The 22,219-nt window shown below is 38.7% G+C and overlaps 1 protein-coding gene and 1 long non-coding RNA gene across 3 annotated transcripts in view; both read left to right on the forward strand.

Moving 5' to 3' along the window:
- Positions 1 to 22,219, forward strand: part of ARFGEF1 (ARF guanine nucleotide exchange factor 1) — a 92,289-nt gene that overhangs the window by 1,095 nt on the left and 68,975 nt on the right. The gene's annotated exons all lie outside the window — the stretch shown is intronic.
- LOC310894273 lies at positions 2 to 21,248 on the forward strand. The gene is made up of 2 exons (XR_014579731.1): positions 2 to 12,504; positions 13,200 to 21,248. It is a non-coding gene; the product is annotated as an uncharacterized lncRNA (long non-coding RNA).

Below are 22,219 nucleotides of genomic sequence, written 5' to 3' on the forward strand. Positions count from 1 at the left end.
AGGCAGCGGGGAGGGGACGAGGCGGCGGTGGGGGAAGGCAGGCAGAGACAATGCCCGGGAGGGGTGCGAGGGGCAGCCCCAACCCTCTGGGAACCGGGGGGGGAAGGCACGACACCCCCTTCCCCAGGTGCGGCTGTGTCGGCACCTCACGCGGAAGCAGGACAGAAGTGCCGGAGCCGGGCTGTGCGAGGCGTACGGACGCGTTCAGCGACAGCGAGAGGAGAACCGGGGCTTGGATGCCGGCCCTGCTGAGCGCAGGCTGGGGTTGGGGCCCCCCTGGCCGAACACGAAGCAGCGGGTTGCCGGAGGGCTGCTGGGGGAATGCCTGCTTTATTTAAACAACACGTAAATGGGTTATGGCCCTCCCGGCCTCGTGTAATTGCGTCTGGGTTTGGAGATAATTATTTTAGGAATTCTTGGTTGTTTTTTTTTTGTGCGGCAGTCATGTCTGTTCAAACAGATTCAGTTAAAGAGAGAATGTGAAACTGTGAAACGCAACTTGGTTGTTTTCAAAATGAAGCCTAAGCAATTTCAAGCGCTCTGTTCTTAACATAGTCTATTCATTTCTCTTTCTAAAAATATTTTTCATTTTATAAAAAGAACGGGACTTTTGTTGTTTTCTTTCTCTCTTTGTCTGTGAAAGACTCAGACAAATGGAGGGGGAGAAATGGTGGCAGCTCAACTATTTATTTATTAATAATTCAAGTAGGTTGGAAAGGGTATTTCTTACATCTCTCATTTATCAACAGAATTTATTCATAATAAGCTTACAATTTAGACGGATGAGATTAAACTGATAACCCTTTGGTTTTTCCATTGACCTTATACAGCGTATTCAAGTTAGCAATAAAACAGAGAAATATCCAGCCAGTATGTCATCCACAGAATTAGATACTGGTATTAATCTTGAGTTACTGCTGTACTTTATCTCAGTAGCAAGATCTGTCTTAGGTATCATCCAGATCCCTCTCAAGCACAGCTCCATTGTGTCACGCACATTGTAAAGCGAGCCCACCAGATTGTGTAGTCTGCATCTTTTATCTTCTAAAGGGATCTGTGTGTGGAGACCCCCCCCCAAGCACATATCCCAGTGATTTCTATGCTATGGCTTCACTGAAATCTTGTCTTGTGGATCTGATTGCATGATTGGGCCTTAAGTAGGAAAATCGCATGGTATGTGGGTTTACAAGAGAGCGAAGCAGGGAAAAAGAAATAGAAGATTGCGTGTATTAGCTAATGTATATAAAAAAGGTGTCATCAACCTAAGAAAGATAAAAAGTGATGTTAGTTACCACAGAGCCTTCCTGAAAATCAGTGATGTTAGATTATAGCACAATTAAATACCGTCGTTGATGGCCTGTGAGTGTAGCATGGTCCGTTGTCTGCTTTTGTGTATCATGGATACCCAGTTCAGAAGTGGCAATATATAACTCCTGGCTACAGTGCTCGCGTCTAAGCGAGCTATAAAAAGCTTTTCAGAGAAAAGTAAATATCCTCCCTATTTCACATGTAGGCCAGCTGGGTGTTACTGGCTGTGTCTTTTGTAGCAGGATTGCAAATAGAATACCCAAATTTTGCTCTCTCCATCCAGTTCTTCATCTCAGAGATCAGAGTGCTTCCGTCCTGAAAAATACTTGACTGGACGCTTCTTTGCAACCTTAAACAAGGAATAAATGCTTCTTATTCCTGAGAAACTGCTTTCTTTTACAGACCAGTAAAAGTAATGATAAACCTTAAATAACATAATAGTTTAAAGTGAGGTTGGAGTTAACTCTGACAGTATAACTTTAAAGTTTTGTTGGATTTTTTAAATGCTTTGTGAATAAAATGTAGCTTTTAAAAATCATGGCAAACATCCTCAGATCAAAATTGTATTTTTCAGTTTAAATATTTAATTTAGTCTTCACTGAAATTATCTGATGTAGTACGAAACTCTTCTGTTATTAAGATTTTTTCTCCAACTTTACGACTTTAGTAAAACGTTTAACTTGTAGTATAACAGATTCTAACTAGTAGCAGTTACTAATACAGAGGTGTATGTGTTTGTTTTCCTGGATATTTTGACATCATGACATAGGGAGGAAATTAAGCCTATATCTAACGATGTAAGATAACGATATAGGATCTGTCACATCCTGTATCTAACAGTTCCCCAGGTTTTGTCAGTTAATGCAGAATAGTCAACTCCAGCTTTCACGGATCTTTTCATACAAGTTTGTCCTTTATGAAAAATGTTCCCTGTATGTGAGAAACATTTCCTTCTCTGTTCACCTAATAAAATACAGGTAACTAGGAACTTCACGTTGCGTACTTGCAGAGCAACTACTTTTAAGCTATGTAAGGAGTGAGTTTATCTTCACAACTGTTCGCTTGCAGAGCATCAGGCAGCGAGCTGCAGGTTTGGAATTAGAATTCCTTTCACAGCCAGTTCCCTGCACTGCTGTTTCTGTGTTGGTTTTGAGCCATATTACAGTCTAGGAAACTTTACAGTAAACATACTGCATTGTGTGTAGTCCATAAAAGGTCTTGAAAAAAAAACACCTCCCTAGTTGAATATAAAATTTTTAATAGAGTGAACACAAACAGTTAGTGCTTTGTTAGAGTCCAGGGTGTGGATTTGTCTGCCTGGAGAGGTGGCTTAGAGCAGGACCGAGCTGAGCAAAACAGAATTCCCTGTTATAAAGAGTGCTCCATCGTGTACAGACTGGGGATTCAACTGGCTTTAAAACCCCAAACTGCAAATAATGTAAAATGATACAAATAAGGAACTGGTACATGCTTTAAAGGAAGGTTTGCGTGTGCTGCTTGGAAGTCTGAAAGCACTGACTGAAGATGGCTGAAAATCACCTTTAGAAGGTCCCTTAATGTCCCGTGGATTGTGTAGCCTGTCATGCAAAGATCCTGCTTGGATGTAGGACAGTTGAAGACAATTACAATCTTCTGGATTTATTTTTACTGGAGAAGTGTTGGGTGAACAAAATTTCTGTTCATAGTTTGGGTAATGTCTGTCTCTTTTCGATAGACTGCATTTCATCTTTTTTCAAAATCAGTTGTCCTTTTTAGAAGCAAACCCCGAGTTTTTCGAGCTCTTTTCTATGGAGATCGGCATGGCATTGTACCATTGTCTGCTGTCTGCATGTGCTATAGGCATTTACGTTCACAATGTACAAGTCACCATTGTCCATACAAAGTTTATTTGCTGGTTGTAATTGTTCTTCTGAAACACATTTCAGAGTAAGCAAGGAGGATAAACGGAGATTTTTTTGCTTGTATAAATAGACATTAAAAAAAAATCCTTAATGTTACGATTGCCCTTCCCTCTTGCACGCTGTGCTTGGGCTTTAACCAGCAGGGTTTCTGTGTGGTTAACATCTCGTGCACTCTGCAGAGGTTTCAGACTTGGCTTGGTAACAGTAAGGTTTAGCTGGCCCCATAAACGGCATTTCGGGTTGCCTTCTGCATTTGAGGTGTAAAGTGCTGCTGATGTCAAATTTATGGGGCTAATTTAAGAGAAGCAGTGTACAGTGGGAATTGTCGTCGTTGGAAATGTAATCAGTTGTTGGCTGAGCAGAATGGCAGCGCTGACAAGCCTTGGGCTCCCTTGGGAAAGGGAATGGTTGGCAGGGTGCACTTAAAAACGTTTTTGTAGGAAACAAGGTAGATTGTATTTGGGTTGGGAAAATGTTAATGGCAAATGAGTACCAAAAAATTGCTTTTTGTTTTAGAAGGAAAAAAAATGGGATTTTTTTTCAGGTGGAACTCTGACTTTAAAATACATCCTCAATTAAAGATTTTGATATTTTGAAAATTTTAATGCTGTTTTTCGCTATCTTTTTAAAATCTAATTGTGAGAGACTTTAACACATCTTTAGAGCACAGGGCAGCTTTTAAATATATCTGTTCTGCTGCTTATTTTAGAGCAGTGATTGAAATGTTGAAGCCTAAAAAGAAATGTTGTTGTCATGTGACTGCTGTGCATTTATTTCTTATAATGAAATGTGTTTCCTGTTTGGTGGTGGGGGTTTTTTTCTGAGTTGATCCTTATGCAGAACCCTTTCTGGTATGTTTTTCCTCTAATTGTCATCTTTTTCTCTCTTCCCTTGGTTTTCATCCATATTTCTTGCTTATCTCCAGCTAGCCACTGCTTCATTTATATTTTTTAGCACGACACCGGTATCCATTCTTGTGGGTTTTTGTCATATAAAATTAAAAACAAGAAATAACTTGGCCATTGACATCAAATACATGTTTCAAACCTTTTCTGGAGGCTTTCAGGGAATAACCAGGATTGAACTAGCATTTCGATAGGATGTTGTTCAGTGCCCTGACTTGTTCAGCTGTCAGGGAGGGTGGTTGCGTGGATGTTTACAGACCGGGAGAGTGAGCCAGGGATGTTCCAGTCAGCCTCTTTCCTGTTTTGAGGGAAACTCCTAGCTGAAATCATGGGCTCGCAAAGGCCAAGATGAGGAAGCCTTGACTTTTTGGGGGCAACCTGATTGTCTGGTTTGGGTTTGTCACTGGTGTTCATATTTTTAAATCTCAGATGAGTTAGTACCTCAGAGTAAACAAATGCTGCCAGGAGAGTCGGAAGCAAGACCAGCAAACTTGTGCATGATTTCTCATCCAGTTCTGTGAAAACCAACAGTAGGTTGGTGACTACGACTTAAAAAAGGCAGGGGCAACAGTGTTTTGTTTTTCCTGCATCAAGCCATCGAGTTTTCCTGTGTGATGTGTGAGTTGGTAGGTTGCTGGCAGAAGGTGTTTTTGTCAGGGAAAGGCAGCTGAGCATCAGAGGGATGCATGTCTGGGCGCTTGTCTGGGAAGGACAGCGATCATCAGGGCCTGAAGTGGCTTGGGAAACACAGCCGCACGTTTAGAGGAGGCAGGAGAGCGGCGTCAAAGAAACAGAAGCGAGGAAGAAGCTTTCATCTGGTAGAGGAGGCAGAAGTGCATTGCGCTTGTCTGCAAGCAGAAAATATGTGACCTGGCTGTGCCAGTCGGACAGGTACAGGGCAAGTCATCTGTGCACAGCTGGCAGTGCCACTGTGCCCTTTCCGTGAGTAAACAGAAGAAACTGTAGGTTATTGTTGGGCAAACCAAATCTCAAAGTAAAATAAAGCACATCCAGAAAGTCTCCAAATAACCAGGGAAGACAAAAAATACTATATACATATATATATATACATATATATATATACATATATATATACACACTTTTGTGGGATTTTATGGAAAGAGAATGTTGTACAAGGACAGTTGAAGAAAAGAAGTCTGAGTGAACTGAACATTGTTGGTATGCTTTGTTTCTGTGAAACACACCTGGTGTCAGAAATTCAAACTTACATATGCTGGGTTTTTTGGTTGTTTGAGTAGTTCATAGATATCTTTGTGGATGCGAGGGACTGTTAAATAAAAATAACTGTTTTGAGGAATAAGGTAGATGGATACTTACGTGCTACTTGCCATTTTGAGTGTAAATATAAAAGAGCCCCTAAAAATAGACCTGTCAAGTCCCAAGAGTTTGAAATACCTGGCAGAACTCCATTATCGATTTCCAGTACATCTTAGGACACTGAGAAAATTCCAAAGGACTGGAAGAAATCTACTACTGTGCCAGCACCATTAAAAGGATGAACGGGTTGACTTAGGCAATTACTGGGGGATTGGCCTGATGTGTTAGTCCCAGGCAAGGTAGTGGAGCAGCTGACACGAGTGAGAACAAAACTGCCAGTCAGCAAGAACTTGGGAAAGATTTAACATCCCCCTGTCCAGTCTCCCCACCCTCCAAAAACTCTACTAGGTTTTTAGAATATATCAGAATGTACCATTTTCAGGTTTGTCTTCTGTAACTCTTGTGTTGTTCAGTTCTTAATTTTACAAAATAAGAAGTAATAACTGCCAAACTGGTAGGAAACATTTTGTTTGAAATGATAAATCTTTTCACTGTATCTTAGCTTTTAGGTACCCTTCTTGGTACTGGGGATTTTGCTTGTGTTTCTTTGTGGGCTTCTGGGTTAGATGATGAGCTTTAAGTTGGGGGAGCAAGACATCTTAAAAGAACTCTTGAGAAATACGAGCTCTTATTATGATGCTATAGTTGAGAGCTTTGAAGCCTGGATAGCAAATGTGAAGGTTATGCTGACTCTACACCTGATACAGCTTTTAGAGTAATGTTACTCCTGGTTCCAGCAGTGTGTGGATTCTGTTATCTGGAGACATGCTTGAAGAGCCGCATAGAAAAAAACAACAACAAAAAACAGCACAAGAGTTAATCCGTTGCTTCTGTTCTGGGTAGGAAAACAGTGGGCTGGTTTTATGAGCATCACATCTTGTTTTGGTTTTCCCCCCAGAGTGTGTTTTAATTCAAGCAAAAATTGTTTCAGAGTTGTCTTGCATCTGGCTGTGCTTTTTGGGAGTTTGTAAAATGCAGTCCCACCGGATGCTTCCTCTTAATCTGAGAAATAAAGCGGCACACTTGATTTCATGGGAATTAGGTGAAATTATGCTTCTGCTTGTAAGCATAGTACTAAGAAGCTTGCTTGCTTATGTGTTGGGGAGGTGCTGTCTGAAGTGGGTGTGCGCTCGCGCGCACACACAAGAACAAATAAAACTTTCATTTTGAGAGGGAATTTCATTTCCTTCTTAGTCACCTGCCCACTGATCTTTCACTCTTCAGGGTTGACAAATACAGAAAACTTCCTGAGCTGAGTGATCGCTGCTGCATGAGTGTTTGTTCTGCGAAGCAGGCTGCTCCTAGCTTTTTTTTAAGCTGTGATCAAACACACTCTTGCTAGCGAAGGATCCCAAAGCAGTAATGTGTTTGATTGCAGTGTTTGATTAGATTTCTAAAATACTTCCTCGTTCAGTTGTTTTAATCTATGCTATCCTCCTGTGATTTGGGGGGATTGATCAAAAGCACAATTTTTCAATAGCATCTTGGGGAGACTTGAAAAGAAAAAACTTTGAAACAGATTTGCACTTCACCAAAGTAGCCCGTCTAATTTGATAAACTCACGTGGCCGCTTGTTTCACTGGCTCAGATTCTGTTTTTCTGTGAGCGTATTGCTCTAGTATTATTTAATTTTCTGCTAATCAGAGTTCATTCTAGTTGTTTTATCTAACTAGATATTTTTGGGTGTAATGCATGTCTTTTATATCACAGTTTTGTCTTCTACTCTAGATTTTTACTGTAAAATTATGCACACGTACAAACAGCTAAATTTTACTACAGACGAGTTTTTAGGGCATCACTGGCATGACTGCTGTAGACATTTTTTTAAGTTGTTGATTTCAGTTCAGAATGTATTATTTTTATTCCCCCACTGACTTTTCCAGTACCCTGCATGCTATGTAAACTAATCTTGTATGAGATTGCATGGTTATTGATGTTACCCCCATTTAATGCTTAGGTTTTGTTCAAATGTACCATGTCTGTAGTCCATTACTCTTTAATCTTTTTTTCATTTTATGTATTTCTTGGGTCAGAAAAAAAAGGAAGATAGTCTTAAGAGAATTGAAAATAATATAGATTTTCATGTAAGCAGGGTTTATTCAGTCTGTGTTTTGTGTCTGTTCTCAAATACAAAGGGAGATAAATATGAAAAAGGCGATCCATTGCTAATGCAAATTCTGCACTCGTCTTTAGCACTTGCTGTTCTGATAATCTTAACGGGTTTTTGGAACGTTATCCTTCATTTTGCTTACAAACAACAGTACGACTAGGTGTATAAATACTTCAACAGATTTCAGTCAGTGCTGGATACAGAGATGCTTTACTGCTTTTTTACTTGATGTAAATGTGGGGATCTCGAGTGTCCATGTGCACTGCAATTATATTTGATAAACCAGGAATGTTTGAATAGCCCCTGTGCTTCAGTATTGCAAAGTGCAGCTTTGCAGTTAGGGAAAAACTGGGGAGAACATAGATAAAGAGTTTCAAATTGTGATCAAAATGTTGGGGTTTATTAGGAAGATGTTAAATAACATTTTGTTTGAGAGGGCTCAGCTGTCCAGGTATAGTTGAGGTACGCTTACACAATTTTAAATCAATTCTGCAAATTAAATACTTAAGAAATCATTTCATAATGTAAGTAGGGTGGCACTTGTTTGATTTCTTCGATGGCTCCAAATCACAATAATTTTAAAACCATGCTACAAATTAAAGTGGTTGTACTGGGGCAAAATTGTGTATTTTTAATGCAGGTAATAAGCATAAAGCAGTGATAGTGGCCTTTGAAATTAAGATGTTTTTTGCAAAGGTGTGCTTCTCTTGTGTGTAAAACCAACACACCAGTGCATGCCTTGCACACAGCCTTTCAGGTTCTAGCAGTGTGTGTGAGGGTCTGGATGGTGCTGTTGCACAGACCAGCAGCGTGGCAGCTGGCATAAAATCAGGTGGTTTTTGCAGGAACTCAGGAAAGCTAGAAAATCCAGTCTGAACTCAGCGTGCTTCATTTGGCTAATGGACCGTGACATCTGCAGGAATGCAGTGCTGGATCTTGTGGGGTATATGGGAAAGTGGATAGGAATTAATTAGCTTCTGTTTTCATTACTCTGAAATGGAAACAGAGCTTTATAACTGCTATAAGTAAAGCAGCTAGAATAGGACAGCCGTGTTTGCATAAAATTCCAAAAGCTGGGTAAAGATTGCCTAAGTGCCTGAGAAGCATGATTAAAATTTTCTTTAGCTGCGGTGAATGAAACTCTTAAATGTTTTCTGCTCGTAATTTAGGACATGACACTTTCTTTTGTGTGATTGTGTGCTCAAAATTACACATTTAAATAGATCTAGACTGCTTAGAGATTTTGCAGTGAAGAGTTTTCTTTGAAATTCTCTCTCGCACTTGGCACAACTATGGGGAAAAGAGACTGTGATGGTTAGCAGTCTGGGGGAGCCATAGGTTTGTGCCTTAGAGTATATACAAGTATAATTTTGAGGAGCTTTTAAAAAAAAAGTTAGGGTTTCATCTACTATTTATTAACAATATCTATAAATTAAAAAAAAAAAAAGCTTTATCAGCACAGATTAGTTATAATCTTGTAGATGCCTCTGTGATGATCCACACTTGTGTGTGTTTGATCCCAAATAGATTGCCTAGAAATAGCCACTGAGTTACGTGCTGGTTTCTGAAATATGAGGAAACTTTCATCATTCCTGCAACAACAAATAGCTAGAAAGACCAGATGTCCTTGTGTAACAAAGACAATGATTTTGGAAGTTTTTTGTTCTAGTTTGTAATAGAGTTTATTTTATCATGCATATGACAAAGCCTTTAAAGAACAAGTAGGAGAGGCACAAACTCAGTGCAGTAGAAGATGTAAGTAATTGCTGTTACACAGAAATTCTACGCGTTTAAAAAATTAGCTGTGCTAGTCAATGCACGTATAGTTTGTAGTAGTTGTTCAGTATGAACCCGTGTACCCAGTTAATACTGAACTGAATGCCTTAACAGTCGTGTTCTTCATGGCTGCGGTAAGCAGGGGTCAAAGAAGTTCTTCGCCGTAACACCGCACACAACGTGGATGGACTTCACAATACTGTGTGCTGGTGACCTTTTCTAAGTACTTTTCCACACGTCTTCTGATCTGAACCTGAGAAAAGAAGGAAAAGTTGTCATATGAGTACTTGTCTTAACTTAAGCAGCCTGGACTTCCAAAAATATTTCGTTAAGATTTGAGTAAGAGATAGGAGATAGTGAAGTAAAGGTTCCATTGTGTTAATAATGTCATGCATATGGTGCTGGAATGAGAGAGGCAACACTGGAGCTTTCATGGTACTGCCATGCTCATTCTTAATTCTAGTGTTCATTCATGTTAGCCTGAGCTGCTTCCTGTATCAAAATCTAGCAAAGAAATCAGGCCTTTAATAATAGTGGGATCACTTTGAAAGCTTCATTTGAAAGATCTCGCATCAGGACTTTTGATTTCAAGTTTGAGCTTTCAATTGCAAATGGGAATTTTTGCTCAAGTGAAAAGTACAGAGCTGGTATGGTTGTAGCCTCTTTTGGAGGCATACCAGAGACAGAAAAATAAACTTCAGTCCACTCTTCTTTGTTATTCAGTGTATTTTCTTCCTCTTAAACGTGGTTTGACAAAGTTTATAGCTAATCATTAAATTATGGCTATCTTGTATCTGGAAAAGACGCTGTTACGCTTTTCATGTGATTCAGAGCCATGGCGAGGGGGGAATGGCATAATGCTTTTTAATTAGAAGTTTACCGGTAGCATAATTCATGTATGGACTCTCACGTGACCTTTACAGTTTAGTGCTTGAAAAGAGTAGAAGTCTTGCAGTGTCCTTTGTTTTGCTTCTTGTTTTTTCATCCCTACTTGCAGATTGCTTTTGAAGTTGCTGTAGCAAGCAGGCCACTTAATGGGAATTGTACGTATTTTGGCCATTTCTGAAGGTATTGTGGAACTGCTAAAGCTCTTTCATTCCAGTCTGAAATAAAGAATAGAAATTTTGGGACTTTCAGAAATGGCTAGTTTAAAAGGCAATTTAAAAGAACAAAAAAATTCAATGAAATCTCTACAGCAAGAATGGAGGTTAAAAATAAAATGCAGATCTTCCCATATTTCAAAGGGATCTTCCAGTTTGATTCTAGCTCTTCCTAGCACTTCACACTGCACAGGATTTATTGTTCTAGGCCGTGTCTAGTCTTCAACAATTCACGCTGTTTGTTGCTTAACATTAACAGAAAGGTATGTGAAACCTTCTCATAGACATTGAAAATATTACAGCAAATGACTGCCCCTGTTGTCAGGTAGCTATCTAAAAGCAGTTTGATCCGTTTTAACTCTGGATCTTATTTTAACAAAACAAAAGGTTCTGAGAAAACCCATCAAAATAAACAGCTTCTTTGAGATAAGTATGTTCACGTGCCTGGCTTGGAATAATCATAAATACATAATTACATTTGTTTTATTCCATGCCCCTGGTCTGTATGTTTATTGCACCTATTTAATAACTTGTATGCTTGTGTTTGTGAAGAGGACGGCAGACGTGTCATGGCTTTTCTTACCTTGGGTAAAGTGTGAAACTTGAGCATCTTCAATGTACGTAACAGTAGCTTGTGGTGGCTGTTTTTTAAAAGTATGGAATGAGAACGGGTCATCTGCATATGTGCTTACTCCTGAAAGAAACTTTCAGAAAAAGTGAGGATGTTTGAAGGATCATGTTACCTGACAGAGTATTAATGAAGAGGTGGACTGTGAAAAGTGGTCGTCTGGCTTCTGTGCATGCTGCCAAATGGTCCAGAAACAAGACTGAGAAGCATAATGATGGTCTTGTTCTTCTGCAGCAGCAGCCTGTCCTTGCCAGAATGAATACAGGGCATTAGTAAAACATTTATTTTAGTCTTCAGTTGTGACCAATGAAGCAAGTGTGCAAAGCAGAGAATAACAGAGAAGTCTCAAGAAAGATTTTCATAATTAGGTAACTATGTCAAAAGCAAATGTATGTGTAGTTGCCTGTGAATGCCAGATGTCTTCAAAAATGGTCACCTCAAATATCAGTGGTTCTAAAATGAGATGCTGTCTTAAGAGATTGGGAATGTGGAGGGATTATCTATGGAAAAGTCTTAGTTATGCAGCATTAATTATGTGGGTATGAACATTTAATTTGCTCTTACTTTACAGAAGGCTTAGTCATATTAGGTAAATAAATAAACTGCAGATACGGGTGACATAGAACAAGCAGCTTTTTGAGTCCCACTCGAGCAGGAACTGGTTCAGGATGTACCTTCTGGAGACCTGGTCTGTAATTGTGAGCATTCTCATCGTGACGTGCTCAAGCATCTGCTAAAATATCCTCAAATCCAGCTTCATAGTATGAAGCTTCAGCTTCATAGTCACGAAAGCAACACATTAAAACACATCTTTTTATTTCTAAAAAGTAATAAAGAATTGAGGGCACTTTGAAGGGAGAAAAATGTTAACAGCTAACAGTGATTCTTTGTCATGTGCTTTGTCAATGTTTAGAGTAATCGTATACCAGCTATTAATACAAGCTTATGAAAAGCCTGTGATAAAGTCAGTATGAATAAATAGTAAGAAAAAAATAGACCTTTGTCTGTATGGCCTGTAGATGATAATAGTATAACAGAAGCATATGAGGAATATAAAGGTTTTGAAGGGAGTCCAAAATCTACTTTTTGCCTTGTATATGGAAGTTGAGGAAGCTTTTCACAGAGAAATTCCAAGGAATGATTTAGAAGAATTTTCCCAATTAGAAGTTTAATCTGAAATACATATTAACTCATTGGGAGTAGGATTTTTTAAAGGGTCTCCAATCTCAAATTGCTCAACAGTTTAATAACCTATATAATATTAACGTTTCATTGATTGCTAATGAAGGAAAGGGGTGTACTACATGTGAGTGGCGTGTCTTTTTTGTTTTTTTAAAGAAAAAGTGCTAAGGGAATAAAGGAGCTGGGAAACCTCAAGAGCTTCAGACTGCCAAATCTGAATCGTAACAAAGAATGAAGCTGCTAGAGAACAGAATGAGTACGTGTGCCATAATAGTGGGGAAGCATAAGCACATAACTTGACGGGGGAAACCTTAACATCATGGATCTGTAAGGCAGAGTCAGTGAGTATGTAGATAAGCATGTGGTAATCCTGTTTTACAGTTTCAACTGTAAAAAAGTTACTGTAAAAAAACTGAAACTGTAAAAAGTTTCAATCCTGTTTTACAGTTTACAGTTTTTCCTGTTTTACGGTTCAGTTCCAGTAAACCTCAACCAGGTTACTCACCTACAGCTCTTGAAGGTACTGAGCTGCTGAGGAGTAAACATGATGTTTTCCCAACCAGGTGGTATTATAGCTCTGTAGAGGTTCATGCTGTTTTGGGGTGAGTTGTGAGGTGACAAAGGTTGACAAAAATATTTACAAGAGCAAAATCAATCTGTTGCAACCTGTAGTTGTGTTATACTGGTCCATTTGTTGAGAAAATGGCAGGAGTGGTGATAAATGCAAACTAATCCATATGCACAGGAGAGGGGAGGTGGAAGACGTTTGCTGGTCTAAATTGTGTGCACGCACAGGCTCTCAGTAAGACTTTTATCCGTTGGATTGGAGTTGCTGTGAGTGATTCTGTGGAAATATTGATTCCTTTTTCAAAAAGACAAATAGGGAAACAAGAAAGAAAAAAATAAAGCTGTAAAATCGCTTTATAAAGATATCATGTATTCCATACATAGTTCTGCTCACTGCTGTCAGCCGAAGAGATGGTGGAGTTAGAAAAGATGCACAGGAGGTCAACAAGAATGATCAGAAGTATTCTAGAAGAGATCAAGTCGACTATGCCTCATGCTTCCTGGAATTAAAAAAGGAGGAAAACAGAGGTAAAGGAAGTCTGAGAGTGTAAGTGGCATAGGCATGAAGGGAGAATGGTTAATTGTAATTTCTCATTATGCAGGTATGGAGAGCCTGTAAAGAACTCAGCTTATTTAAAGTGAAGCAAAAAATACTGTTTCCTGCACCTTATAATTACATTGATCCCAGAAGTTGAAATGGTTTAAGGGATTACAGGAAAACTTAGCAGGGGTTGTCAAACCTGAAGGAACAGTCCTTGTGCAGAAGAGCGTGAGCCAGGGATGGCTAGGTGCTGGTAGGAGGGGCAGCTGCAGCATTCTTGCCCTGCTTTCATAATCTGCATTTACTTAAGCTTATGCTCTTGGCTTCTCGTGGCAGCAAACTACAGGTTAGTTGTCAGGCTGTTAAGAAAGATTTGCTGTTCTTGTATGTTTATGGTCAGTCCAGTTCACTGCCTTTAGTTCTGGTTTTTGGGTTTGCTCTCCCAGTTCTCAGAGTTTACGACACCAGTCTGCTTACGCAGCTCATCAGACTTTCATTGGCTGGCAAGCTTAATTAGTTGCCAATGTGCCTCTTATTTGAAATTTACGTTCCTTTAGCTCATTACATCTGCAGTCTGTGGTGAAATAGCTTTTGAGCTGGGTAGCGCAAAAGTTCAAAACTGTTGTTACTAAATTGTCTTTGATTTTTTTGTTGTTTTAGGTATTAAAATGCATGCTTAACTACAAAGGAAAAAGTGTTCTCTTAGCTAAATGTATTCAAGCCACTGCATGAAAATTCCTGTCTTATGACATGCAATTATAGTAAAAATACTGCTTTTCTGGGAATGGCATCATGAACTGAAGGTATACTAATTCTGGAATTAAACTATGCATGTAGGTGTAAACAGCTGTGTTGTATCTGAAGCAGGAAGAACAGAATGCTTGTATAATGCAAGGAAAGCTGAATTGGTGCAAAATATGCTACAGCTTCATTTTCTAATCAATATTTCATCGTAAAGTTTTGATTCGTAAATAAGCCAACTACATAGGTGAAATGGTCTTTTGCTTTATATTTGAGTTTCTGTCTTATATAGCACTGTATTTGCATAAAATGTTACATTTGCGGCTGTAATGCTATTGTTAAAATGTTGATACTGATGCTAAAGAAAAACTGAGGAATTGGCTTTGTGACTTAAGTTCACGTTATCTGTCATTTGTTCTTCTGTTACTGTGTTGTTGATCCTGTCATAGGGGCATAAGTTCTTGAAACAGAACTCAGTTAAAAGCAAAGATGCTGAAGGTTAGGGGTCTTCACGTGCATCGTGCCTGCTGCACACCCCAGACTATCCTAATTGGCTCTGTGCTGCCTTTGGAGAAGGGCTCAGAGGAGTCCTACAGCACACCGCACGGCTCTTCTCGGCTGCTGATTGCTGGGGCAACACGCCTTACAAGAGGTTAGACAGCATACGTGGAAACACGCAGATGGAAATATCTTAATATCAAACCAGATCCTACCTTGAATGTGGTAGTTTGTGTTTCTGGGTGTAGGTTCTGTTGAATGTTTGGGGTGCTTTTTCAGTCATCAATACACACAGAAATATTAATATCAATTGAATTTTAAGAGTTTCTCGGATTAGTAAGAGAATTGTTTCTGTTGAGCCTTTTATTTATCTCACTGTTTGACTGCAACGGAATACTGATGAAGTGCTCTTGTGTAACAGAGGTATTTTAGAAATGTATGGTGTAAAATCAGAGAAATGTCGATTGTGTTGAAAGCAGGGTCTGAGATTAGGCTGAGGGCTGTCTCAAGCAGTAGTGTATTTCCAGTGGGGCAGACTGCCACTTCTCTAGGCAGCCTACTACAAAAAGGTAAGAAAGTGGCAGCAGCACATCAGCCTATGCAGAAATTTCTTTCTCACAGGGATGTATACAGCAGAAGACTCCAGCAATTATATTACACATGGGTGAGGCAATTTCTTACTATCAAGTCTTTGATTTATTTTTTTTTGACTCAAGCTGCTCGTGTTTGCCTACTTTGAGCTTAAAAGGTCAGACTTAAAGATGATCTTCAGAAAGAAGCAGCTCATTGTGTCCCTTCAGATGAAGGATGGATTCAGAAGATTCTGTTCTGTATATGTTTGATTTCAGATACGGTTTTCAGACAGACGGAAGTGATGGGATTGAAAATGTTTTCCCTATTTTGAATGTAATTTTACTTCTGCAAAATTTGTTACTGCTTCTCTCATGTTTGTATTCTGGCAGAAACTCATGTTTTTCCAAGCAAAGTACGAGGGATGTGCTTCAGTTTTTGATCTTAAAAATGAGGGAAAATAGCCTACTGTATTAAGGGAGAAAAAAGGTCTGGCTTGACATAAAGAGGGACAATGTGTATTACCGCAAGCTTTCTTTCTGTGCAAGAAATGATACTATATTTCTGATAGCTTTCACCAGGAATACCATATATAAACAATTCTTTTATTTGCTTGCACTTACAAGCCTAAGTTTTAACTTCCAAAATAAAAAAAGAATACATTGGTTTTCATAAGAAGTTTATCAGGATGCCTGATAAACAGTGGAAGAGGCTAGAAATATATCTTCTGACTGCAGTTTCAGCCCTGATCTATCTATGAATCAAACTATTAGTTAAATGTTTGTGGTGTATCTTGTGCTCTGCCGAGTTAAAATTTCCTCTTCAAGCTGTAGATTAGATCTAGGGAGCAAAAAGCACACATTAAATATAGAGACTTGTGTATGTGTGAAATTTTGTGTATATATACATGCACCCATTTTGGGAGGGATGTATAGCCTGAAACTTCTACTGTGAACCCCAAATGGCTATATTATATTCAGTGCACGAAGGGAAAAATATGAAGACCTAGATCCAAATTCATTTCTTAAAGGATGTATCAGAAAAACTGAGGATTTTGATTTCTCTGAAATTCATAAGGGCAACGTATCAAGCTACTGTGGCACATGAAGAGTTATGATTCATCTCCTCCAGAACTAGGCGAACATGTTGCACAGTGGTAAACAGCAGAGGTACTGGTTTCCTGCTAGCTTTGAGGCAACGTAAACCCATCGTGCTCAGAGAGTGTCTGCAGCCCTGCTCTTACACGTGGCACAAGCTGGAATTTTGCTGACTGAAAGAAAATCTTCACACAGATGAAGTGCTGAGAAAATTGATACAGAAGAGGACTGGATGTTTTGAGTCATTTGTGTGTTTTTTCCGTTGATAAATACATTGAGGAACTAATGCATCACATCAGTTGAATCAGATAAGCATTTTTTTTCCTATACTGTTTTTTTACTTGCACAAACTAGTCTAGAGAAACCTAGAACGGTTATGTGGTACTTTAAAACATTAAATTCTGTCACTGCTTAAGGCTCACTTTTTCTTTTTTTTTCTCCTCAAATTTGAAACCTAATTCTGTGAGTAGATTGTCTTCCTAGTGGAATTACAGGTATTTCCATGAACCTCATACACGTGGAGTGCTTTATAACATTGCGTTGCATTATAGAGAAGATGTGAATATGAAGTCTATCCTAAGTCTCATTTCATTGAAGGCATAATTATGTCGATTTATAATTCCAATTTTATAGAAGTTGTAATTCTTAATTAGTTACCTCTTACCTTGTTATGGGTTAGTTAGATAGCACTTATGATTCTTGGCAAGAGTGTTTGAAAAGTCAAATCAATTATTAAGGCAGAAAAGCTGCTTATTTTTCTCAGAAGACTTGCAATGGTGTTCCTAGGTCAGCAACTTGGTACTAGGTAACAGAGAGATGCTAAGGAAATTCTCATACACTAATCAGTGTAATGTATGCTAATACACTAACTAAAATTGTGCTTTCTTTAAATTACAGTTACTCCAGTCAAAATAATGGTACCATATCCTTTCGTCAGACTTCTCTAAGGGGCTGTCTGAATTTGGTTGTTTCTCTGCAGCATTTTGTCCTCCCATATACCATATCCCATATGTCCTCCCATGTACCTTAGTAAAGAAATAAATTACCTCCCCCAGAACACGTTTCCACGTTGAATTTAATTTTCTGTTTTTCTGTGATTCTAGTCTAACATTATAACATTATTAACATTATAACATTATTAACACCCCATATTTCCCCAGCAGTAGCAGCAATCATGGCTAAAGCATTTGTTTTCTCGTGTTTCTACCCTTGGCCACATGGTAAAACCAGGTGAGGGAACAGATCCATGTTTAACAAACAAAATAAAAGTTGAACTTCAATTTAAAAAAAAAAAAAACAACCTCTTACTTTCTTAATCCAGTATAACTGTATTACTTTTCAACTGGTAAGGTCCCTGTGCAAGCACACACAGAATTGTGCTGCTGTAGTGATGAGGAAGGTCACATCACATAAAGCAGCAAAAAGGGTTGTACCGTTCAATGTATTGAACAATATTCTTAAATTTTTTTTCCTGAGAAGTGTTTTCTTGGCCCGTGTAGTGTTTGATTCATCTATCTGCATACGACATATATGTTCTTTAGTTTGAGGAGGAAAAAATATTATAAAATTAAAATATCTGAGGGGACTGATTTCAAAGTGCTGTGCTTCTTTTTTTGGATAGCTGTTGCTGTGTGTGTTTGCTTGGATAGCATCCTCTGGAAGGAGGACTTACACCTCACAAGAATCTTAACGTAGTACGTGAGAAAGAAGACCCAATGAAAACCCAAATTACAAAGCTAGTGATTGTGTAAGGAGCGTGCAGTTAGGAGGAACCGCCTTCTTCAGTGGTCACCCTCCGTTGGATTGGGCAAAGCATATTGGGAAACCAAGCCTCTCAGCAAGATCCTTTCTTTAGTCTGGTTAGGTGCCTGTATTTGGTAAGAAAGCAAATCGCTTGCATATTAACGCATCTTTTCGGCAGCTTGTGCTGCCAGTTCTGAATGTGAAACCAGTGACTGGGGGTAGCGGGAGGAGATATCAGAAAGGGCTGGAACAAGGTGTAGTTTAAAGGTGTGTACTGTTTGATAAAATAAAGATGTATCGCTATCCTCTTAACTGTGTTTTAAAGGTGTAAATAAAGTCTGCTTCCATTCTTTGATTTTTATCTAAGTATAAGAAATTTCTTTGAGGAGTGAAGACCCAAGTTTGGATACTGCTGGGAGTTTCCTGTAGATTTAAGAAAAGATGGGGACTCGTAAAATACTGGAGTGAAGCAGAGGGATTTACTGCTACAGAAAATGAGCTTTTCTGCCACATATTAGAAATGCTAGTGAGTGCAATTCAGTTATTCCTGGCAACGTGTGACCTACATCTGTGTCCCCCTTCCCTGTGAAGAAGAGTGAAGCAACTTGAGTGACAGTATTTTAGAGTTGGGCTTTAGCAAGTAGAAAGATGATTACAGAAAACCTAGTCCTGAAACACCCTGGATTGAACTATTCTGAATTAATTTTAAGCAGAAAGAGGCCAGTAGAGTAGTTTCTTCTTTTGAAGAGATTTGCCAGGGACGCTCTGTTTGAAAACATCATACCTAATGACCCGAAGGAGTAGGTAGTGAGGTTGGCCGCATCAAGACAGGTGGAGTTTCTGAATTTACATCAGTTGCGTGTTCCCAAATGATAACTATATTGTGAGCAAGGGAGGGGAGAAGTTGTGGCTCTGTCTGTATGAATGACACTCTGTAAATAAAGTTCAGAAGATTGCTTTGCCGATGAAAAGCCCAACAAGGACCATCAGACACAGTCGCTGTGTTTTGAGTTGCAGATGTGAAAGTAGAGAAATGCTTCAATGCGACTTGCTGCAAACCTCCAACAGATCAGAAGATACGGCATAGGACATGACAACACACCATGTTCCTTCCTTATATTAGCTCTTGCTTTAGAGAATTAGTGCAGTTTGAAGTTTAAGCACCTCACCTGTACAAGTTTTCATGTTCCTATGTATGTGCGTGCATATACACATTCTTATATCTCTACACACTTCAGAGGGTACCACTCCCTATTTTCTAACCTATTGAGATAAGCTGTAGTACTTCAGTTGGTTAGAGGTTTCAGGGTTTTGTAAGAGCATGACAAGGAGGATCTACACGGAATTTCATCAAGAGTTGTCAGACTTGAAATATAACTGGTGTTTGGAGCATTTCTTAAATTGTGTGATTAATTGGTGCTTCCTTAGTTATTCCCTCAATACCTGTAAACGTGAAATTGGAGCAGTGTAATAAGCTGTGATGGAAAGCAGGTAAAGTGTTCAACTGTACTCTTAAGTCTGCTTTGCAAGCCCGTACTAGAATTACTTGCTATTTACTATGTGTTTGATGGCCTCAGTAGTATGCTGCGTGAAGACCACAGCAGTGACTTGCTTAAATCTTTTCTGTCCTTGTACCATAGCCGTGTGAGCTGTGATCTTGTAGAGGAGACAAAGTAGAGTAGAAAGGAAGTTAATGGACCACAGCAAATAACAGCAGTCAGAAGAGCAGATGCATAAATAAACTAAATCTGAGGGTCTGTGCTAAGGTGTGGGCTCAGGAGTTTGAGGGGAAACAAACACTCATGGTATCCTACAACAGGGAGAACGTACGTAATTGAAATTCACGTGTTGGTGCTGTATATGTTTGTACCTTTATCTGTATTCCTTCCACTCCTGTTTCTCATTAGGTTAAGGTTAGCTTTCTAGGTTAAAACAGAACAAAAACTACATCCCTGAAGGTCCAGTGCTGCTGTCGGTCTCTTCCTGGACTCCTCAAAATAGGACTTTTTTGTCTGTCTCATAGCCACTGTGTTTGGGAGGATTTGGGGGAAGAGAGGAGATGTCTTTGTGTTTTGGAAGGTGTGATAGGGAAAGCTGTTCATAGGGTTTACAGGAAGACAAATTGCCATGGTATGTATCTTGGGAATCCCATTTAAAGAAAAACTTCAGTTTTCATAGTTAATAGTTTCTTCTAGAGTGTAAAATACAGATCATTTCAGTACTATCTTCCTATAATGAATTCGCATACACTTCTATCAGTTTTAGGGAGGTCAACCTGATTTGATCATCAAGGAGAATAACAGTATTGCATTAAACTTTAATTATTTTATGGTAATTAGGGGTCCCGGTGAATCTTGTTATAAAGTTTTCCTTTTTTTTGTTTGCTATGTACATACACTGAAAGAAATTAACACTGGAGATAGATGCATTAAAAGCTACTGGAAGTCTAGTATGCCTATACAATTAAAAAAGAAATGGGAGAGGAAAATAACGTAATCTGTTTGCCAGTTACTACTCTCCATTCATCGTCAGTGCAAGAAAACGTGTTGGAACTGGAGTAGTTCGGAGGTAGTGAGTTAGTTCGGAGGCTCTGTCAAGAAGAGTGGCGAGCTGGAAGCCTGCAGATGACTTTTGTGCTGTCTGTGCTTGACATGGCTCGTCTCCTAGCAAATCCTCAGCTGTTTGAAAGACCTGCAGGGGGTTTAAATGTTAGGAACAAAGTTTAGGCAAGAACAAATGCCAGATTTGCCACACATATCTTTACATGTGCCCTCTGTTTTATCTCAGACCTACTGACTTGGCAGAAATGGCCCATGGAGATCATCTGTGAGTCATTGTTGCCCAAATGTGAGGCATCTTGAGTAAAAAATAGCTGGGTGTTTCTCCTGTTCTATTGTCTGGACTTCTTGTTCCTAATTATTTTTTTTCTGAAGTCTGTTGTCGACTTTCAGGTGTTAATGCTCGCTTACTTTAGCTGAATAGGTTAGAGATTTTTTTTTTCACACTGCTTGAAATTAATTGATTAGCAGATACCAAGAAAAGAAACACATTTGGGATCCTTATTTAGAAATATATTCTAATATCCAGTTTTGGAAGAAAGAACATTCAACATGGGCTCCTTGGAATTTTTTCTCTTTGTGGGGGAGACTTCTTTATTCCTGTTAGGTTTATACATCTTCTGTAAGTTCAGACTTGGTAAAAAAAAAAAAATAAAAAAAAAAAATTCTTTTTTACTATCTACTATCACTACTATCTACTGTCTTTTTTACTAACTACTTTCACCATATATATTGTAATCATATTACGTAGTTGGGAATGTAGTTCATTAAAGTTGTCTTCAAATAAAAATTTAATTTCTCGTTTTCTATTATTTACGGTATAGCTAACTTTATCTTGTGCTTTTATATTGACATGTACCTTTAGACTGCTTTGTCATTGAGGGCTTCCATATACCCAGACGTGAAGAAGGAGAGTTTCAGTATTTTTAATGATTAAAAAAAAAAAGTGGATTTCGTAATCCTCGATTTCCACAATGTTTTGCATAACATTGGAGACAATCACTAATACCTGGATAGAAGGAAGCAAGCCAAGTCAATTCAAGCAAAGCCTTTAATATTTTAATAGCTTTTTTTTAATGCAGATATTAATATAATTTAAATTTCTCTTTGCTGCACATTCCTTGGATCTCATTCATATTCTTTGACTCAAAATAAATGAATTCAAATTGCTTTCTTCTCATGTTCATGTTCTATGGCATAAGTAATATGAACTCCAAACACTGACTTGTTTCCTTAGAGGATTGCATTCAGAGCTGCTTTGGCGAGCTCTATCTTCTGATTACTCAGGATGGTTACAGTTCTTTAAAATGCCACTACACGCTGTCATCAGTTCATTATGTTAATAGCTTTTTTTTTCAGTTGTAATAGGGTTATGAAATTCAGTAATTTCCACACGCTTTTAGCTTTAAGAAGAGTTGGAAATTCCATTTTTTTCAGTGCTAAGTGGAAGCAAAGCTACTTCTACCTCTGCCCCAGTGAGTATAGGAGCAGGTGTGTAAATTCAGGGTGTGATTTTTTTATGAGCCAACAGTTTTTCCTCCAGTGAAAATACAGGATGTTTCCTGTTCCAGTAGACTTTCAGTTAGGTAAATAAGCTTGAATTCTGCTGTTTACTCTAAATATTTGTCTTCAGATGTACAAATCCTTTTAGAATTG

This window comes from Anser anser, assembly GCF_964211835.1.
Source record: "Anser anser genome assembly, chromosome: 2".
Classification (NCBI taxonomy): domain Eukaryota; kingdom Metazoa; phylum Chordata; class Aves; order Anseriformes; family Anatidae; genus Anser; species Anser anser.